This window comes from Diabrotica virgifera, chromosome 7 (assembly GCF_917563875.1).
Source record: "Diabrotica virgifera virgifera chromosome 7, PGI_DIABVI_V3a".
NCBI lineage: Eukaryota > Metazoa > Arthropoda > Insecta > Coleoptera > Chrysomelidae > Diabrotica > Diabrotica virgifera.
This window is the reverse complement of record NC_065449.1, coordinates 21,270,693-21,292,700: the sequence shown is the minus strand read 5'-3', so window position 1 is coordinate 21,292,700 and position 22,008 is coordinate 21,270,693.

The following is a 22,008-nucleotide window of genomic DNA, read 5'->3' as shown; positions in this document are numbered from 1 at the left end:
CAAAAAATGCAAAAACATAATAAGTATTTTATAGATTTATTAAAAATAACATCACAAAAAACTTATTTGGAAAATGTATGGAAAAATGGAATAATAAATACAGGGTGTTTCATTAATAATTGTCCATATAGTAACTGGATAAACCTTAGCACAAAATACGAAGATTTAACCTAAAACACTTAAATAAAATGTGGTTCCTTACTGAGTTACAGGGTGTTTTATCTAAAAATTTAAAAACTATTTTTGCTCAGCATTTTAAAACTATTCGACGTATCCTTTTCATACTTGGCAGTAAGTATAGGTACTGTACAATCTACTAAATTATGTTAAACAAACGTTTCTGGCTATTACCAGAGGCGTACGACTGGGAAAAGTGAATGGTTGACCCTTTCCAAATTCTACGCCACTGGCGGAATTGCTATTTTAGTTCAATTTTTGGGTTCTACAATACTTTCTATGAAAATAATATACTATTCATTCGTAACGATAAAGTCATTAGTTTTCGAGATCTTTGAAGTTAAAAATGAAACGATACGGTTATTTTGATTAATGTATTGTATTGCTTCACTTTTAATTTGAAATATCTCGAAAACTAATCATTTTATCGTTACGAATGAAGAGTATATTATTTACATAAAAAGTATTGGAAAATAAAAAAATATACACTAAAATAGCAATTTCGTCAGTGGCGTAGAATTTGGGAAGGGCCAACCAGCCACTATCCCCTGTCGTGCGCCTCTGGTAGTAGCTAGAAACTTTTATTTATCTTAATTTAGTAGGGTGTACAGTACCTACACTTTCTGCCAAGTACGATAAGGATACTCCAAATAGTTTTAAAGTACCTACTGGGTACACATAATTTTTAAATTTTAATCATATGAATCATATCATAAATTAATCAAAATAACTGTGCCGTTTCATATTTAATTTCAAATATCTCGAAAACTAATGACTTTATCGTTACCAATAAGGAGTATATTATTTAGGAAGAAAGTATTGGAGAATCTAAAAATGACACTAAAATAGTAATTCCTCCAGTGGCGTAGAATTTGAGAAGGGTCAACCATTCACTATCCCCTGTCGTACGCCTCTGGTAGTAGCTATAAACGTTTGTTTATCATAATTTAGTAGAGTGTATAGTAGTCACACTTTCTGCCAAGTATGAAAAGGATACGTTGAATAGTTTTAAAATGCTGAGCAAAAATAGTTTTTAAATTTTTAGATAAAACACCCTGTAACTCAGTAAGGAACCACATTTTATATAAGTGTTCTAGGTTAAATCTTCGTATTTTGTGCTAAGGTTTCTCCAGTTACTATATGGACAATTATTAATAAAACACCCTGTATAAGAGAGATTAGAATCGGAATTGGAATTACCCAGAAAAGCTGGATATTAGATTGTCGGGTAACAACTTTCTTTTCTAAAAAGAAATATGTCATACTGTGAAATATTTATGTGAAACAAATTTTATGTACACTGCATTAAGAATTAGAAAAATCAAAATAGATAGATACTACCTATTTAAATTATGATTTGGCAACATTTTGTCATTATACAGAGATTAAATAGACAAAATATCAGCCTAAATGATTAACGAAACGGAGGCATTTCGGTTGTACCTGGGAGGCATTTAATGTATGAAAATTAATACCTGAAAAAGTGGGAGGCATTTCGATAGCGCCGTATTTTTCTTTGGTTCAGAGTATATTTTACTGATTTATATACATTACGTCTTGAGTGGCATATTTTGTGGAATTATCTTTATTTACAAACGTTACTCTTTCAAAAGTTCCTGCACTTCTTTGTTGGGTCCTGTTAAATTTTTACACATTCTAACAAGCTAGCTAACAATCCTCATTTACTTTTATTTCTATAACGTTTCTCTTCTTCTTCTTAAGGTGCTGAGACATCTTGTCGATCGTTGGCTCTCATGTTGCCCAGCATATTAACAATCATTGTCTTATTTACAGCCGCACGAAATAGTTCAGTGCTAGTTTTCCCAAACCATTGGCGTAGGTTTTTAAGCCAAGAAGTTGTACGGCGGCCCACACTTCTTTTTCCATTATTTTACCTTGCATGACAAGGTGAAGTATTCCAATTTACGCCTTTTAACCGTGTTCACTACTTCACAACTTTTATTCAAACGTTGCAAAACCCTTTCTACCCAACTGATCTTCAGAATACGGCGGTAGACCCACATCTCAAATGCTTGCAGTGATTCTGCAGTGACCATGCTTCAACACCGTAAAGTAGTACTGGGAATACATAACATCGAACCATTCTTATGCTAAGTTCCAAATTGAGATCATGACTGCACAGGATTTTCTTAAATTTCATAAAACTTGTTCTTGCTTTGGTAATTCTACTTTTTATCTTACGCGTTTAATTGAGTCATTACCAATAATTGTTACGATATAGTTATTATTATTTACGGCTACCTGTTTACTAATAAATCATAAATTTTGTTTTTCTTGCGTTGAGTTTGAGTCCATATATCGCGCAGAACGCCACCATTCGGATCAATAACGCTTGAAGATGTTCAATTGATCCTGTCAGTAACAAGATGTCATCTGCGTATCTGACATTGTTCATAAGCACGCCATTAATGCTATTAAGCACGGCATAAGCATTTAAGCTATAACTTTTATATATCGTTTAAACAGCATTTTTAAAAATAATTTATCTGCAGTGGTCCTGTACTTTCTGTTACCGCAACCACGTACATTTCGTGCGTTTCACATTCTCAGAAAGATCTTTTTGACCATATAATGGCTTTCTAATAGCGATTTTGGTTGAATAATTACCTAATATCCGGTATCTAGTTCGTCAACTTGTCAACTGTTATCTGTAAAAGGTTTCCGTGAGAGATAACGCTAAGTAAAAATATTTTAGGGAATCTACCGAACACGGACCGGTCATTTCCTCTACATTGTGGTATGTTGGTTTTTAAAGATTCTATTTACATTCCAAAGTGGTCGAAAATAGGTTTTAAATTGTTTGAACGACAATCGTTGACAATGATCCGAATATCTGTAAAATATACTAATATAAATACAATTAATATATACAATAAATATACTAATATAAATACAATTAGTAAAAATGTTTGTAAGCATCACATTTAATGAACCATATCTCGGTTACCGTTAGTCTTAGAACGTTTTACCATAAACCATTTTAAAGTACAGAAAATAAGCTTTCTTTTATATTTATGCATTGATATACCTAAAATGTACACGGAACGAAATTCTTCTTCTTTCTTCTTCTTTTTATGTAGTGTTATGCTCTGTATTTTCTCTCTGCTATAAGATTGATCAGCATCTTATTATATTTAAATTAATTAATTAATTAATTTAATTATTACTCATGGAAACAAAACCAAAATTTAATAAAATTTTCCAATAAATAAATTCTCAGGGCTAAATGATTTTAATGTATCACCTTTAGTTTGTAGCTTCTAGTATTTCTCAGGACAAAACAGGGAAAATAAATATGCTCAAAATCATATAAATTTTATAAATACTATTTATTCATATACTATACCATAAATATAAGATTCAAAATGTATGCTAAAACTTTATTCTGTGGTAAAATTTTCTTATCTAATAAATTAATCATTAATTCTACTATCTCCTTTTTTATTAACAAAATTTCATTTAAATGATTCGTTAGACTGTTCTTATTTTATATAAAAAAACAAAATTTAATTTTCACCTTTTAAATAGATTACTTGGGTATATCTTCTATGAATTTATGAATGAATAAATTATGCTGTAAAACTGTTAAATTGACAAAAAACAAATATGGTATGTAATATACAACAACTCTCTCTTTTTCACAAATAATCTGACTAACCTTTTTTATCTTCTTTACTTCTTCTCATTGATTGTGTTGTCCTCGGTTCTCCCACACGTGCTTCTCGGATGCTGCTACGGTCTTTCTCCTCCAAACAGTTTCACAAACAAAAAACAGCACTCGCTCTATCTATCCTCTATTTAGTCTCCGACTCGATACAAACAATATCAATCTTTATAATTCCCAGATTTTTTCTCTCAGCTCGATATCTTGTGCAAAATTGATACAAACCGGATACTCGTTCCAGACAGAAACTGGAATCTATTCGGACACGAGGAGATTGTACTTCTCAACTCGATCACGATTTCGTCTCAACAGGAATCTGCTTACACAGCCACCAAATTCACCACTTTACACAAAATTGCTATTTTTTTAAACTGGACTGCTCCCTTCCGATCTTAGTCACACAGTAAATCTTTTTCCTTCATCAATCTGAGACTCAACTACTCTGTTCTCCCTCCCTCCATCTCTTCGCCAATTACAAGCATTCTCTCTACACATTACATCCCTACTTTCATTTCTTAAGAACAAATAGTGTTGTATACAAATTTTCTGTCTTGTCAAATTTCCAGAAGATATTAAAATTAAATGTTTTCCTATATCCTAGAAAAACCCCATATTCTAAAACTAAACAAATTGTTTACCGTCGTTTATTTCTAGGAAACCATTTAGAAACATTCTATTGTCTATTCCAAAGCGGCACATTAACTTTCTAAAACCGACCGTATTTTAGTTCATTGTTTGAATTGCATAAATCCGTACGTAGAATCTTTATCACTAACGTTTTCCTCTTTCCACGAAACACTGCTTACGGCTAAATTATATTACATATTTACAAATTTTGGCTACATACAGGGCGATGAAAATTTACGATCTCGTGGTCTTTCGACATAAAATTGATTCTCTAAATTCTCCCCATAAAAATTGTTTAACAGTAGCCATGATCGGCGTTATCGAAATGCCTCCCACTTTTTCAGGTAAATATTTTCATACATGAAATGCCTCCCATGTACAATCGAAATGCCTCCGTTTCGTTAATCAGTTAGGCTGATATTTTGTCTATTTAATCTCTGTATAATGACACAATGTTGCCAAATCATAATTTAAATAGGTAGTATCTATTTATTTTGAATTTTCTAATTCTTAATGCAGTGTACATAAAATTTGTTTCACATAAATATTTCACAGTACGACATACATATTTCTTTTTAGAAAAGAAAGTTGTTACCCGACAATCTAATATCCAACTTTTCTGGGTAATTCCAATTCCGATTCTAATCTCTTCCATATTTATAATTCCATTTTATAATTCCATAAATAGGTACTTTTACCTTAATCTTTTTATCTAACAATAAAACACTGAAAACGTTTGTTTTCTATACTTCCACAAAATTTATTATAACTAAGTGACTACAGCTGTTTCGGCGGAGTGCCTTTCTCAAGTGAGAAAGGCACTCCGCCGAAACAGCTGTAGTCACTTAGTTATAATAAATTTTGTGGAAGTATAGAAAACAAACGTTTTCAGTGTTTTATTGTTAGATAAAATGAACTTCCATCAAGTAACGGTCGAATCCATCACTTAATCTTTTTGTTTGTTTATATTCTCTGGGTATTTTCTGAGTAATTCCAATTCCGATTCTAATCTCTTCTTAACGATTCCATGAATAGGTACTTTTACCTTAATCTTTTTGTTTGTTTATATTCTCTTTTGTAAATTGTGCTAATGGGCTAAATGTTGTATAAATACTTGAAAGTTTATTAGTTCTTGCCCCAGTGCGTTTTTCGGGCTGTTTGCTTTTGCTACCACTTTTTCGATGTTCAACACAATATATTCACTACAAACCCTGAAGAGGACAAAATCCTAAACGGGGACACTCAATGTAAGCATTTCTACAAAGCATTTCAATCTTTACACGCAAATCTACACATTGAGTATATATAGTTCCTGCATCAGTTAGTTTGTCTATTTCAAGCTTGTCAGTTCGTTGATTTCAAGATCAAATTGTGTTTAGGTCATAACATCCGAAATAATGGAATCAACAATAAGTGTCAGTCAAAAGGGTGAACCTTTACTATCAATAATTGATGGTTTTACATTCGGTTTTCAAAAAATGTTGGCCAAAGATACAGTCAAACGGTGGACATGTACTAAAAAAAACCTGCAAAGCATTTGTGAAAACACAGGGATGTGAAAATACGATAATTGAATCAATATTAGATCATAACCACGAGAAGTTGTCTGCCGAAGTTTACAATAGAAAAGCCGTAAGCAATTCAATAAAAAGGGCAGAAGTGGAAGATCTCAGCGAAAAACCAATGAAGCTCATCTGTAAAGAACTTAAGAAAACAAATATACAGACATTTACTATCAATGATATCAATAGGGTGAGACAAAATTTATATTATGCTAGAACCATAAATTCTTTAATTAAACTTCCCAAAAATATATCTATTTCATAAGTTATATAATTACGTGGCTAAAGGTTCTAGTTCTAAACCAAGGCCAAAATCAGAAAAAAAAAATCTGAATTTCATAAAGCTCTCGATTCATATTCTAAAAATGACAAAGATTATTTCATTCATAGGAGATTCTGACCAATAGAACGCTACAGAAATGCAAATTAAGGTGATAATTTTTGATAATCTCCCGTCGTTAAGCATATTACGTCAGATGCCCTTCGTTGCTACGAAAAAATACATTCAGTGACATTAATGACAATTAATGTTTTAAAAATTATAAAAGTGATGACTTTCAATCGTCATATTATATTTATAAAAACTGTGTGTTTAATGGTACTTTGTACTTACATTAATAAATTACAATTAAATTTTGGTTTTGAACAGTTTTATTCATGAAATAATCGCAACAAATTGCACACGATCTCTGAAATTAATATAGAATTTTTGCTCTCGTGACACTTTGACATAATTTCACTCGCCTTCGGCTCGTGAAATTAAAACTGTCAAAGTGTCACTCGGGAAAAATTCAATAATTTCAGAGCTCTTGTGCAATTACTACTGATAATATTGTTATATTAACATATTTTTCAAATCTTCGTTTTCTTTCGACTGTTTCCAATTGGTATGTTGAAACTTTTGAATACTGTCCTCGTTTTTTCACTCAATTGTTTAGTATACATGGCTTGAAAAATGGACATTATATTCCTCTTGTCTTTGGTTTACTTCAAGATAAAAAGTCATCTTCATATTATCTCGTTTTTAAATATATCATAGAAAAATGTTTTAAAATTAATTGTCCTGTATCCCCTAAAGTAATAACTTCAGACTTTGAAATTTAAATTCATAATGGTATTCGTATGGCATTTCCTGAAGCAGATCTTCATGCATGTCGTTTTCATTTGGGTCAAGCATGGTATAGAAAGGTTCAAGCACTGGGATTAGCTCCAGAATCCAGAATACCAGAAAAAAGGTGTTGACTCAACCGAAATTACGCATTTTCTTATTTATATTTTTGGTCTTTCATTCTTACATCCTAAAGATGTTAGCGTTTTTTTTTTGCTATAGATTTGGCAGAAATTAAACCAGTCGATGAAAGAGTCACCCAGTTTTGTGATTATCTTGTTGATAATTACATATCTGAAAATTCGACATTTCCTCCACATCTTTGGGCTGAGCACTCTTCATCCTTACAAAGAACCACAAGCCCATGCGAAAGTTTTCATTCCAAGTATAATTCTTCTTTCTACTGCCCTCATCCTAACATTAATAATTTTATTGATGTAATTTTACAATTTCAAATAAATACCTACATTAAAATGAATTCTGTTTCGGCACCAAAAAAAAAATTGTTGCGGAAAGTACAGCAAAAATAAATTTTCTAAATCAAAAAATTTTAGAATTAAGAGACTGTAAAAGAAATAGATTAGAATTTGTCAAAGTAGTATCATATAAATTTAGGAAAAATATTTTGTAATTTTATATTTCTATACACATTTTATACACAATAATTTTTTATACACAATAAATCTTAAAAATACTTAATATGTTTTTGTATTTTTTGTTAAATTATTAATAATAAAAAATAATGGTTATTATAAAATATATATTGTTATAAAACTAATTATATATGTATAAGTTAGTTAAAATTTATAAATACCGCCTAGTGTCAATAATGTTTAATACATAAAGGTTGAAAATAAAATAAATTAAATAACAAAATACCAATTTTGCCAAAAATTTAGAAAGGGACGAAGATGCGGCAACGTCTCACCTTCACATGAAGATTAGAAGCATGTAATTTATTTAAAACTTGGGAGGCAATTCGTATGTGACCATTTTAGCGACAGGTAAGAAATCCTATTTCGGGAGGCATTTCATATGCCGCCGATATGATTGTCTGTTTTTTCAATGTGCCTCCAGTAAGCTGTCGTTCCATCGTCTTCTCATTTATCGTCTTCCTAGTGGTAAACCGTCTCTCGCCGTCCTTATTACTCTATTTGTTGTCATTCGGCTTATGTGATTGTTCCAGTCTACTCTTCTGTTTCTTACCCAGTTATTAGTGTTGTTCACCTTGCATCTCCGTCGTATATCTGTAATGCTATCTCTGCCCCGTAGTGTCTTACCATCGATTTTTCGAAGAGTTTTCATCTCTGCTGTTTCTAGCATTATTTTTGTTCTCTCTGTGTCTGTGTCTGTTTTGTAAATTCTGCTTTTATTTGTTTTCCTATATTTTTATTTCTCCATATTGTTTCATTCAGGTAACCTGCGGATCTATTTGGTTTATTCACTTGATCTTCCACTTCGGTTTCAAGCTTTCCGTAGCTAGATAGTGTGATGCCTAGATATTTAAACTCCATCACGAACGTGTTCTATTATTTAACAATCCAGCTTTAATTTACATCTTAGTATGGTTTGCAGTACAGATTTGCTGTCATAACCATGGATTTTGTTTTTTGTGGGGAAATTAACATGTTAAATTTTATGACGGTTATATTAAACTGATGCAGCAGCAGCATACGTTGTAAATCATCTTCACTTTGAGAGATTAGTATCGCATCGTCTGAATATCAGATTATTTTAAGCCGTTTTCTCCCATTTTGGTATCCTTTTTTTATTATTTAATCCATGAACAGGTTGAACAATAGAAGACCTAGGGAATCCCCTGTCTTATCCCATTGCCAGCCTCAACTGGGCAATATAAGAAAAATAAGTTAAAACGAGAAATTAATAAACAGTATTATTTATATAAAATAAGGAAGTTAGCAAAAATTGTTAAAAGTAGACAACTTTGAAGAACCATATCTTTCTTAAAATTTGTCCTAGAATCTTCTACAATAGACTACATTGGGGTGCAAAATTAACCGGACACCTTAAAAATGGGTCATTTTTGATGCCTCGAATTTCCTAAACCTCTTGTCCGATTTAAGTGATTTTTTAATATGTTATAGCCTTATTCTTTATCAATATCGCTGTAATAATATTGTGGCTAAACAGGTAAATTTTCATTGCATACCGGGTGTACCAATGAAACTGTGTTTTTTTCTTAAACTGCGCATCACCCTGTGGAATATTCTAGCATTTATAAAATACTCAAATTAAAACCCAATTATAGCCTTGTGTTCAACATTCCGTTTATTGATTCATTCGCATAAGTAGGACCATAAAAAAGTTAAGAAATTTAATAACTTGCCATGTTCTTTATCAATACAGTGTGTTTCTAAATAAGTGCGACAAACTTTAAGGGGTAATTTTACATAAAAAAATAATGACAGTTTGCATTATAAACCTATGTCCGCAAATGCTTCATTTCTGAGATAGAGGGTGTTGAAATTTTTCTTACAAACTGACGATTTATTTATTGCTTAAAAACCAGTTGAGATATGCAAATGAAATTTGGTGGGTGTTAAGACGTAGTTATTGTACATTTTTTGACATACAAGTAAGAATTTAATATTCATCATTGGCGCGCATACGGGTAATATAAGCCCTCATATTACCCCTATGCGCGCCAATGGTGAATATTAAATTCTTAATTGTATGTCAAAAAATGTGCAATAACTACTTCTTAAAACCCACCAAATTTCATTTGCATACCTCAACCGGTTTTAAAGCAATAAATAAATCGTCAGTTTGTAAGAAAACTTTCAACACCCCCTATCTCGGAAACGAAGCATTTGCAGACATATCGGTGATAAAGCAAACTGTCATTATTTTATCATGCACAATTACCCCTTAAAGTTTGCCACTTATTATTTAAAAACACGCTGTATTAATGAAAAACATGACTAGTTGTTAAATTACCTAACTTTTTTATTATCCAACATAAGCGAATGAGTCAAAATACAAAATGTTAAGAAAACATGAGGCTATAGTTGGATTTTAATTTCAGTATTTTATAAATGCTATGCTAGAATATTCCACAGGGTGATGCGAACTTTGAGAAAAAAAACACAGATTGATTGATACACCCGGTATACAATGAAAATTTAACTGTTTAGCAAAAATACTATTACAGCAATATTGCTAAAGAATAAGGCTATAATATACTAAAACATCACTTAAAAAATCACTTAAATCGGACAACAGGTTTAGGAAATTCGAGACATCAAAAATGACCCATTTTTAATATGTCCGGTTAATTTTGCACCCCAGTGTATTTTAAAAATGATTGATTTTTCTTTACGAAAAAAGACGAAAAATTTAACAAAAACTTCTGCTAAACCTCATTTTAAACAGGAACTAATTCACTCATTTCTCAAAAAGGCACCCCTTTAAATGGTAGCACTTCGCGGATTTTTTATATTTGGGGGTCCATTGACCATATGAAATAATAAAACACCTTTAACGTTGCAGTTCCATTCTAAAGTAAATTAATACTTCTTCTTCTTCAGGTGCAGTGTCCTTATTCAGACGTTGGCCCTCATCATGTTTACAAGTTCCTGAAACCTCTCTCTATCGGCTGCTGCGCGAAATAATAGTTCTTCTACCGTGGAACCACACCATTGTCTAATATTACGCAACCATGAAAGTTTCTTTCGACCAATCCATCTCTTTCCCTCCACTTTTCCTTGTATTATAAGGCGAAGTAGATGGTATTTAGATCCTCTAATTATATGGCCGAAGTATTCTGTTTTTCTTCTCTTTATGATGTTTATGAGCATTTATTAAATTAATACAATAGCTTAATATTATAGAACAGATCCTGTCCTGAAGTATCGCCCGCCTCTAGTATGTGTAACAAACGACGAACCTACTTTCAATAGTCGCTTTATTTGTACAGTAAAATTTATTATAGGTTGAGCTACTATGAACAGTAACTGTCTTAGATTGAGTTAATGAGGTAATGAGATAAATAACTTCCCATTCCAGTTAACCGTAATCTTGGTACTTTGCAAATACACTTAAAGTCGGTGAATTGTCTCAAAATTTGCAACATTTCATGCAGTTTTAATGAATGTAATGCTGATTTGCCAACAACCAACAACTTTCATAAGAAGTAATCTTCATAAGAAGTAATCACCGGCACAAAATTCCGCCACTAAAAATTTTTGATTGAGTTTGACAACTTATAACTTTATTAATTGTACTCCAATTTTCAACACTCTTGCATTAGTTTGTAGATACATGTATTGATATTGTTTGTTATTATTCCGGTAACAAAAAAAATTGCTTAGATAACATTGTACCGGGCTGAATGGAAGCGTTATATTTTCTCCCAACTTTAAAACATTCTGTGGAAAAATTGAAGAGTAAATAATAAATAATAACCATATGAAGAGTGAAAACCATAATAGGACCAGCACTCACGTATGAAATCCAAACATGGACGCTAACAAAAAAAGGTGTAAATAAATTGCCGATTTGTGTTTGGGAACGTAAAAAAGTATTCGCATTTTACGTTTTTCAACTATTCATGCTACACTTAGGACCTTCATATTTTAACCAGAAAAACTTTATGATATAGTAAAACAATACTGTGAATTTCATTAAGACCGGTTCAATAAATTTTGCAAAATAAATTTTGCAATCCAGCTTTCGCAAAAAAAATCATTTTTCAAAATGTTGCAGGACTGAAAAAATAAAGCAAACAGCAAGTTGAGTTTTTTAGATATAGAAGAATACTGTATATTTTATTTACAATTTACAAAATTAAAATCGGTTAACTACCACGGCGTCAAGAATTTTTTTAAATAAACATGAATAATTGGTGCTACGCACAGGACTGCGGATAGTTTGCTCTGATTGGGCATTCCAATGAACTTTGATAATGATTGATAAATTTTAATGTTTAGTACATTTCGATATAAATAAATAAATTTGTTTATTGTAAAATAAAAACACAAAAACACAGTTCTTCGAAATAACACTTTTTAGCAAACACTTTCTTTGTTCATATATTTTAACTTAGAGAATAAAAGTTTATTATTTTACAACATATGCAATTGTTTAAATATGTAATATTTCACAAACAATAATCAAATTAGTTTGCTTTTTGTGGAATTAAAATATTAAAATACATCAAAATATAGAGTAAGAAAATAATATATTAGATAAAGATTCAACGAAATTTCGGTGGAAATCAACTTGTGTGAATCGAACATCGCTGTAAAAAAATTCCTGACGCCGTGGTAGTTAATCGATTTTAATTTTGCAAATTGCATATGAAAAAAAAATCAACTTGCTATCTGCTTTATTTTCAATCCTGCAACATTTTGAAAAAAAAATTTTTTTGTGAAAGCTGGATTTCAAAATGTATTTTGCAAAATCGGTTGAACCGATTTTAATGAAATTTACAAAATTGTTTTATTACATCACAAAGTTTTTCTGGGTAAAACATGAAGGTCCTAAGTTTAATATAAATGGTTAAAAAACGTAAAATGCGAATACTTGTTTTTTATGTTTTTTCGCAATTATTACTATCTTGTAACAAGGGTGACAATTTTTAAAATTTTCAACCACTTCTATATTGTAGGAAATTTAATTACGCAACTTTTATGTCAGTGCAACTTTTCTCGGAAGTGAACACTTTGAAAGTTATAATCAAAAAACGAAGAAAAAATCGAATTTTCCTTCATTTTTTGACATTTTGATTATTTAAACAATGTTCCGGACCTTTTTGAGTGGGAGGATAAGTCAAATATAATTGTATGAGTTATTTTCAAGCAATTTCTGCAAAAAACTATGAGTCACCTCTCAACGTCCATCTCAAAACAGATGCGCCTGGACTAAAAGTACCCACCCATTACATTTTGGTCCTTTAAAACTGTAGAAAAAAAAAGTAAAAAAACAAATTGTAAGCGGTGACATAATTTTGATATTAACCATTAAAAGCATCCTTAGTCGCCTATCTATAATGGGATTCTAATAAATGGGGTAAATCTTTTCGGAACGTCCGTCTCGATTTTGCTTTTTGTCTTTTTTTTATTTCGGTCGAACCGTGGAATTTAATTAATTTATTCCCTACATTTTCAACTCCACCATCGCAATTTAAACTTTTTCAGGATTAAGTTAAGAAAAGTAAAACTGAATGAAGCATTGTCTGCATACTTCCTCTATCTAGTTTTATCTTCGCTTTTGCCGTCATTTGTGCCCGAGTAAAATAATCGCTTTACTTTTTATGTAGTCTGTTAATGTAAATTTAAATTATTCAGAAAACACACAGCGGAAAAGACAAAAGCTCTTGAGCGAGCAATTTTAAACGGCATTTAGCACCCCCAATAACGTAAGTCCCAAAAAACAATAACCAACTGAGTCAATAATAGGTGAAAGCAGAAAATATTCAAGTTACCACATTAAGAAATAGTCTAGGGGCTCTAACTAGGTCACCGTGGCTTTTTTAATTCTGATGGGTCCACCCAAATTTTTTATGTATTTTTAGCTGCTGATTACGAATTTTGAGGGTCGATTTCAAAAAGGGAGATAGGCGAGAATGTAGTATGTAACTACAGAGTAGTCTGGGCAGATTATCGGAGAATAGGCCATTTTTGGGAAAAGTTATTTACCAGCAATTTTATTGCTGGAATCGAATCTTATGATTGTATATATTAATAATATAGGTATGCAAAGTCCGCAAATAGTGCGCTACTTTTTTTATAAACAAAATGGCGCCAGAAAATCGTGTTTTTCCCAATTTTTGCTCTATAACTCCAAAGATTTTAACGTTACACCAAAAACACCCAAATAAAAATTCACCGCAATTAAATTCTGCATAGAGACGTGTTTTTCTCGACTTACATCGACGAAAATTTTCGCCGGAAAATGCGGGTTTTTCCAACAAAATCTTTAATTTTCAACTAAAATTTTAGAAAAGTAATTGTTTATCAATAATTAAATAACTTAATAATATAAAAAATCTCTTTTCGTATAGATTATAATTCCAGAAGCCGATGGAAATTGAATGAACAGTTTAGCAACAATTGAAATGTTAATTAAAAATTTACGGTCGCGATAATAACCACAATAATTATGATACATAAGAACAACTAGGATTTTTGTATAATAAGACACTTTACCTATCTAATTTACTTTACAGAATTGAAATTGGACTATTTAGGAGGGTCCAGGAATATTTTAAAATTATAAACAATTTTTTGGCTTATAAACAAATAGAGTATCTCGGGAAATATTAAATTAAATTAAATCATGAAAACGGTATTGGAAAGAAAACGGAAGTACGTTTCTTTTAAAAGAAAAAACGTTTAATTGTGATGAGTGGTTCATGAGATACAACCGGTCAAAGTTGACCGGCATTTACGGCAAAGATATAAACAATAGGATCATAATTTTAGAACCATCATCTTTTTGTTTTTGTCCTCTTTCTCCACACCAATTTTCATATCTTTAATATAACATATATTATTATAATAAAAACTATCGATATTACGAGTGAAAATTGCCAAAAATAGCAAAATTCCAATCAAAATTTCGGCTGGAGAAAATGTAATCTCAAAGTTCAAAATCGGTATACGTTAAAAAAAAGCATTTTTTCGGCTTCCCATGGAGCAATTTTCTTCATTATTTTTTTGTTCCCAAGTAACTCGAGTAGAGCCATCTAACTAACGCAATATTAAATGTCAAACTTGCTTCTGTTTTGTTATAATCAATTAATTTAACTTATTTAATAATAAATTAATTTATTTATTATAACAAAAATTTTTAATTTGTTTAAATAAAGATTGTTTAAATAATTATACAGCTTTCAAATGAGAATATTTGTGTTTTTAACGTTAAAAGGTACACTTGTTGTAAGTTTATCTAAAAAAAGTCTACAACTGGAAAAAATATGTAGTTTTCTTTTCTTATAAATAAATTAATCTACTATAACAAAACAAAAGCAAGTTTAACATTTAATAATGAGTTAGTTAGATGGCTCTACTCGAGTTACTTGAGAACAAAAAAAGAATGAAGAAAATTTCTCCATGGGAAGCCGAGAAAATGCATTTTTTTAACGTATGTAAATTATAAAACGTTATTAAAATTTTAAAATTTTTAAACAAAATTACGACTTCAAACGGGTATAGCTTTAATACAAATCAAGATAAAGAAATTTAACAAATTTTGTTTGAAAGTCTATAATCAAGCTTTAAAATGAGACTTTGTAAATCTTTGCATGCGTAGAAGCTTAGTTAAGATCGAAAAAGCTTCGAAAAATCCTTATTTTGAAAACATTTAATTTAAAGTTTAATATCTCCAGTTCTAATTATTGGATTAAAGTTTAGTAAACGTCATTTTCTTTTATTTTGTCAAAAAATAAAATTTATTTGAAAATTTTTTTATCTCCTTTATTTTAAGTGCTAGAGCCTCATAAACAATTACATTGTTTATAACAATTGTTTGACCACTCAGATCGAAATCCACCCTCAGAATTCGTAATCAGCAACCAAAAATACATAAAAAACTTCGGTGTACCCATCAGAATCGAAAAGGCCACGGTAACCAAGGATGGCCTCTAGACTAAAATGAAGAAACAATCCTCGTCCTTCTCGTGTGAATAACACAAACAACAGTTAAAATATTTGAATAGTCACTTCAGAGGCGTCCCGAAGGACAATACAAGCGTTAGCCTTTTCTGTTGTCTGCAGGAAAATATGGGACACAATAGGCCTCGCATTTATCGTCAGTTGACGTTCGGCGCTCCCCCTTTCGATCAATTATTACAACCTTCGGTGGTACAGTCTTTGGCGAATGGAACAAGGGCTTTTATATTAATAGTTGTATTTAAAAATGGCTCATTATCATCCTTTTGTATGAAAACAACGGTTTGTGAATACAAAGAAAACATAAATGAAGAAGATACGCCTGAGTATTAATTCACTGTAATATATTGTAGTCCAGGGCGCATCTGTTTTGAGATGGACGTTGAGAGGTGACTCAAATTTTTTTGCAGAAATTGCTTGAAAATAACTCAAATAATAATATTTGAGTTATCCTCCCTCTCAAAAAGGTCCGGAACATTTAAATAATCAAAATGGCAAAAAATGAAGGAAAAATTCGATTCTATTCTTGGTTTTTTGATTATAACTTTAAAAGTATTCATTTCCGAGAAAAGTTGTACTAACATAAAAGTTGCGCAATTAAATTTCCTACAATGGAGAATTGATTAAAAATTTAAAAAATTGTCGCCCTAGTTGCAAAATAGCAATGATTGCGGAAAAAACATACAAAATCAAGTATTGGCATTTTACGTTTTTCAACCATTTATGCTAGACTTAGGACCTTCATATTTCACCCAGAAAAACTTTATGATACAGTAAAACAATACTGTAAATTTCATTAAGATCGGTTCAATAGATTTTGCAAAATAAATTTCGAAATCCAGCTTTCGCAAAAAAAATAATTTTTTCAAAATGTTACAGGACCGAAAATAAAACAGATAGCAAGTTGAAATTTTTTTTTGCTTATAAAAGTGTACCTACTGTACCTTTCATTTTCAATTTGCAAAATTAAAATCGATTAATTACCACGGCGTCAGGAAATTTTTTAAATAAACATTAATTTTTGGTGCTACGCGCAGGACAGCGGTGTTCGATTCACGCAAGTTGATTTCCACCAAAATTTCTTCCAATCTTTATCTAATATATTATTTTCTTACTCTATATTTTGTTGTATTTTAATATTTTAATTCCAAAAAAATTAAACTAATTTTATTATTGTTTGTGAAATATTGTTTAAACAATTGCATATATTTAAAAATAATAAACTTTTATTCTCTAAGTTAAAATATATGAACACAGAAAGTTTTTGCTAATAAAAGTGTTATTTCAAAGGATAGAGTATGTGTTTTTATTTTGCAATAAACAAATTTATTTATTTACATCGGAATGTAATAAAAATTAAAATGTATCAATCATTATCAAAGGTCATTGGAATGACCAATCAGAGCAAACTATCCGCTGTCCTGCGCGTAGCACCAATAATTAATGTTTATTTAAAAAAATTCCTGACGCCGTGGTGTTAATCGATTTTAATTCTGTAAAATTGCAAATGAAAGGTACAGTACATTTCTATGAGCAAAAAAAATTCAACTTGCTATCTGCTTTATTTTCAGTCCTGTAATACATATTTTGAAAAAATGAATTTTTTTGCGAAAGGTGGATTGCGAAATTTATTTTGCAAAATCTATTGAACCGATCTTAATGAAATTTACCGTATTATTTTACTGTATCATATAATTTTTCTGGGTGAAATATGAAGGTTCTAAGTGTAGTATAAATGGTTTAAAAACGTAAAATGCGAATACTTGTTTTGTATGGTTTTTTCGCAATCATATTTTGTAACCAGGGTGACTATTTTTTAAATTTTTAACCAATTCTATATTGTAGGAAATTTATATACGCAACTTTTATGTCAGTACAACTTTTCTCGGAAATGAATACTTTTAAAGTTATAATAAAAAAACGAAGAAAAAAATCGAATTTTTCCTTAATTTTTTTATATTTTGATTATTTAAACAATGTTCCGGACCTTTTTGAGAGGGAGGATAACTCAAATATTATTATTTGACTTATTTTCAAGCAATTTCTGCAAAAAAATTTGAGTCACCTCTCAACGTCCAAATGTACTAATATTTTTACAGATGCGCCCTGGTCTATTGGTCGAATATATCCATTCGAAGATATAACAGTATTTAAAAATATTTTTAATTTAGTAATAAATATGTAACTCCACGTTTGACAAAATTTGCCAACCTCGCAAAACACTTAAATACGTAAATGACAACAGTGTATGTAGTGTTCCTTGTGCATAAAAGACATAGAAGACTTTTCACACACCAGGCACCCGCCTACATATGAGAGCAAATTAAGACGACGTCGAAGCAACATCTCTGTTGGCAGGCATGTTGCTTCGACCGACTGTTTAAAAATCCCTTGAGGATTCAGTGCTCTCAAATCTGTCAAAGACTGTCCCGCTTTGTCAAAGAACAATTAATTGTAAGTTTTGTTGTCTCTTTGTGTAAAGAAGTGTTAGAAGTTTCCACATAGTTCTCTTGGTAGCCTTAGATCTCAGGGTTGTCACATCCCCACATCTCTACATTCAGGATCTTCGTGACAGTGGCTTGTATGGATAAAAGTACACACAGAAATTCAAAAGACTTATAGTAACTCGTAAATAATATTGTAGCTCTAGGATTTTGTTTATGTTTTTTTTGTTTCTCTTTATGATCTAGATTTGTTTGTTGGTATTGTTCGTCCGCTATAACTTTTCCCATGCGTCAAGATTCATTTTCAAACAAATTAAGTCAAAACATAAAGTGGAACGAACGTCGATGGGTATACATTTTGTATACGTATACTGTATTGGCTCCGTGCGTCTCCCCTCTACTTACAGTCACGTGACACGCTGTCAGATTTTGTCAGGACGTTTTAACATTGAGTCTTATGGGATTATTTTGTTAAACTTGAATATTTTATTTTGTAGTGATAATAACCGAATACAATTGTTAGAATTCATTAGTTATTAATTTATACTGTAATTTATAGTGCAACAAAAATATTTTCTTTTTCGTTAATAAAGATTTATTGACATAAACTGCGATAGTGAGGTTATGTATACAAAATCAAACTGATAATCAATATTGGAAATAGAAGAATTTATATCAGATTAAGTGCGTTTTTATTTTCTGTTATATTAATACATAATATCACTAGCGTGACACGGCATTTTTTTAAATGTCTCATTTAAACATACACAAAGCGTCCTGATAAAATTTCAAAAAACCGCCACCATGAGCAGGTCGGTCGATTTTGCTTTGACACTTTGTTAACGCTCACAGCGAATACTATATCTATATACTACACACATCGGCGCACGTTTCACTTTATGATTTGACTTAATTTGTTTGAAAATGAATCGTCACGCATGGGAAAAGTTATAGCGGACGAACAATATCAAACATATTACAGCTTTTCAATCTTCACTATTTTGATTATTTCTGTGTTCTTTTTTATAACAATTAGTTATCATTTATTCCGTACAGCTTGTCTGTGATACTTAAACTTGTAAACTTTACTTAAATTATTTACCACAAACTGGCAACAATCAGCACAAAACCGTGAAGTGTGGAAACAATTGGGGGAGACCTATGTCCAGCAGTGGACGTGAATTGGTTGGATGACGATTTACCACAAATTACCTCGCTCATTAAGTTCATGATTAAAACAGTTAAATCGATTGAAAATTTGGCAAACATACGATAAATGCCTATGATTTCTTAACACTGTTATACAACGCACCAAACAGCAGATACTTTTATTAGAAGCAGACATGTTTAAATAGTCAAAAGCTGTTGACTATTACCGCTTATCGATAACGGGCTTAAAATTTGCATAATTCAATTTTGACCTAATAATAATCAACGTGTCAGACAACAATAGAACAATAAAGGCGTTGGCTATAGTATATAGTCGATTCAATGAGTTTGCCGAAATTCAACATACGTTACATTTAATTGAATGAGGAAGATTTACTATGTTTACTGGAAATAACCCAACATTTTTAAAGCATGTTTATTTGACGTTTCGATTTTCACTTCGGAAATCGTTCTTAAAATAAAAATGGAATCATCATTGGTGTCACATCCCTATAGTAGAGCCTGGATCTTTCCAATAATATTTATTGGATTTTGTCGATTGCATAAAAAGTGAAGAACCTCTTCAGCCGTACTCTGTCAAAGACCTTTTTAAGTCAAGTAAGCAAAGGAACGCCAGTCGATTGTATTCTAGTGCCTTTTTTATGATTTGTCTTATAACAAATACTGCGTCTGTACACGATCTTTGGCTTCGCAGAACGGACTGCCGAAGAAAAACATTAGTCCAAATACGTATTATGAATACTTAGTGTTCTTCTGGTTTTTATTATAGTACTGTACAAAGTCTATTTATAAACAAAACCAGTGAAGAACAATGAGCTGGAATGGCAATAATAATGAAAAATTAATATCTATATGATTTAATACCGGTCACCACCTTAAAGACGTGAACTATATGAAGAAGAAACTACAAAAAAGACGAGACTAACCTCGCACTTCGAACAACTCACAACCATAGAAGAGATATAGATACAGACAAAGATTTAAAAATTAACAATAATATAATAAAAAATACAAATAACAAAAAAAAAATAAAATAAATAACAACATATTTTTTTCTACATGGTATTTTCAAAACAAGAACGACGGCGAATAAGGCAAAATATTACTAAGATAAACGATAATAATTTCGAAGTGGTTAAAGAATTTATATATCAAGGAGCAATAAACACCATTGAAACATAATAGAACGAAAAGTTGAAAAGCGAATAATGGCGGGAAACACATATTTCTTTGCAATGCAATATCTAATGAAGCCAAAACTTCTCTCACGAGGTGCAAAAATCCAGATATACAAAACCGTAATACGAACGGCTGTCATGTATGGAAGCGAAATACTGACGCTAACGGAAAAATAAATAAATAAATTGCTGGTGTGGGAACGTACAATCATTCTTCTTCAAGTGCCGACTCCACTAATGAAGGTTGGCTATAACCATTGCAAATCTTGCTCTATCTTCAGCTTTTCTTTAAAGCGTCTGCGTGTTTAACCCGGTCCAGTCGCGAACGTTTTTCAGCCAGGATATTTGTCGTCTACCAGGATCCCTTTTTCTTTCGATTTTACCCTTCATGATCAGCTGCAACATCTCCTACTTATTCTAAAAAGGTAAAATCCTTCGAGTGATATAAATATAGCCCTTGCAGAAATAGCGTGACAAACGAATGGAGGCGCAGACACAACACCGTATTAGAGTTTCTCTTTTGAAAGGGACTAACATGGGCAGAACATGTGACACGCAGTAATATAATGACAATCGCCTTATAAACAATGTGTTTCGGGAAATACCAGATGGGAGAAGGTCTGTAGGACGAACTAGAAAAAGGTATAAAGAAGCAGTCAGAGAGGATCTGGAGAAAATGGGAATGAGACAATGGGAAATAGTGGCACAGGACCGTCAAACATGGAAGACATTGAAGACAATACGTGGCAAAAACTTACAAAGAGTTGTAACGCCATCGATGATGATGAGAATGAAAACACCATAAAAAAGGGAAAGTAGAATAGAAGAAACCTAGGATTTGTAATAACCAAAAAAGCGTCAACAGAACAATACATACATACATAATGTTCTTGAACTCCTAAGTGGAGCATAGAGCTTCAGTGAAAACGCGCCATCGGGTTCTATTTTGCGCTAGGGCCTTCACCTCATTCCAAGACTTTCCTTCACTCAACAGAACAAGGGGCTTAACAATCGTTAGAACAAATATGGGCCGTAATTCGACAACGAAAATTTATCTGGTGGGATAGACCCTTAACACTTGAGCATGATAATTAAAACACATATATAAAAAACATTAGTTCTAATTATTTTGACACAAATTCCAAAAAATCAGCTAATAAAAAAAAGAAACTGTGTAAAACAGCTTCAGCAGAGATATGGAATGCCTTCCAAGATGCTGTAGTAAAACAAGAAAAAACAATGAATGGCAGAGACAAAAAATAGCCCTAAAAATAGCTAGAAAAATGATAATAAGTGAGAGAAAAAAAATTGTATTAAATCTCTAAATAGTGCAGAACGCCTATGGTTAGTAATATTCTGCATAAACCGCTCGTACAAACAAAGATAATGATAATAAGAAAAGAAGGAACTTACACTCGATTATC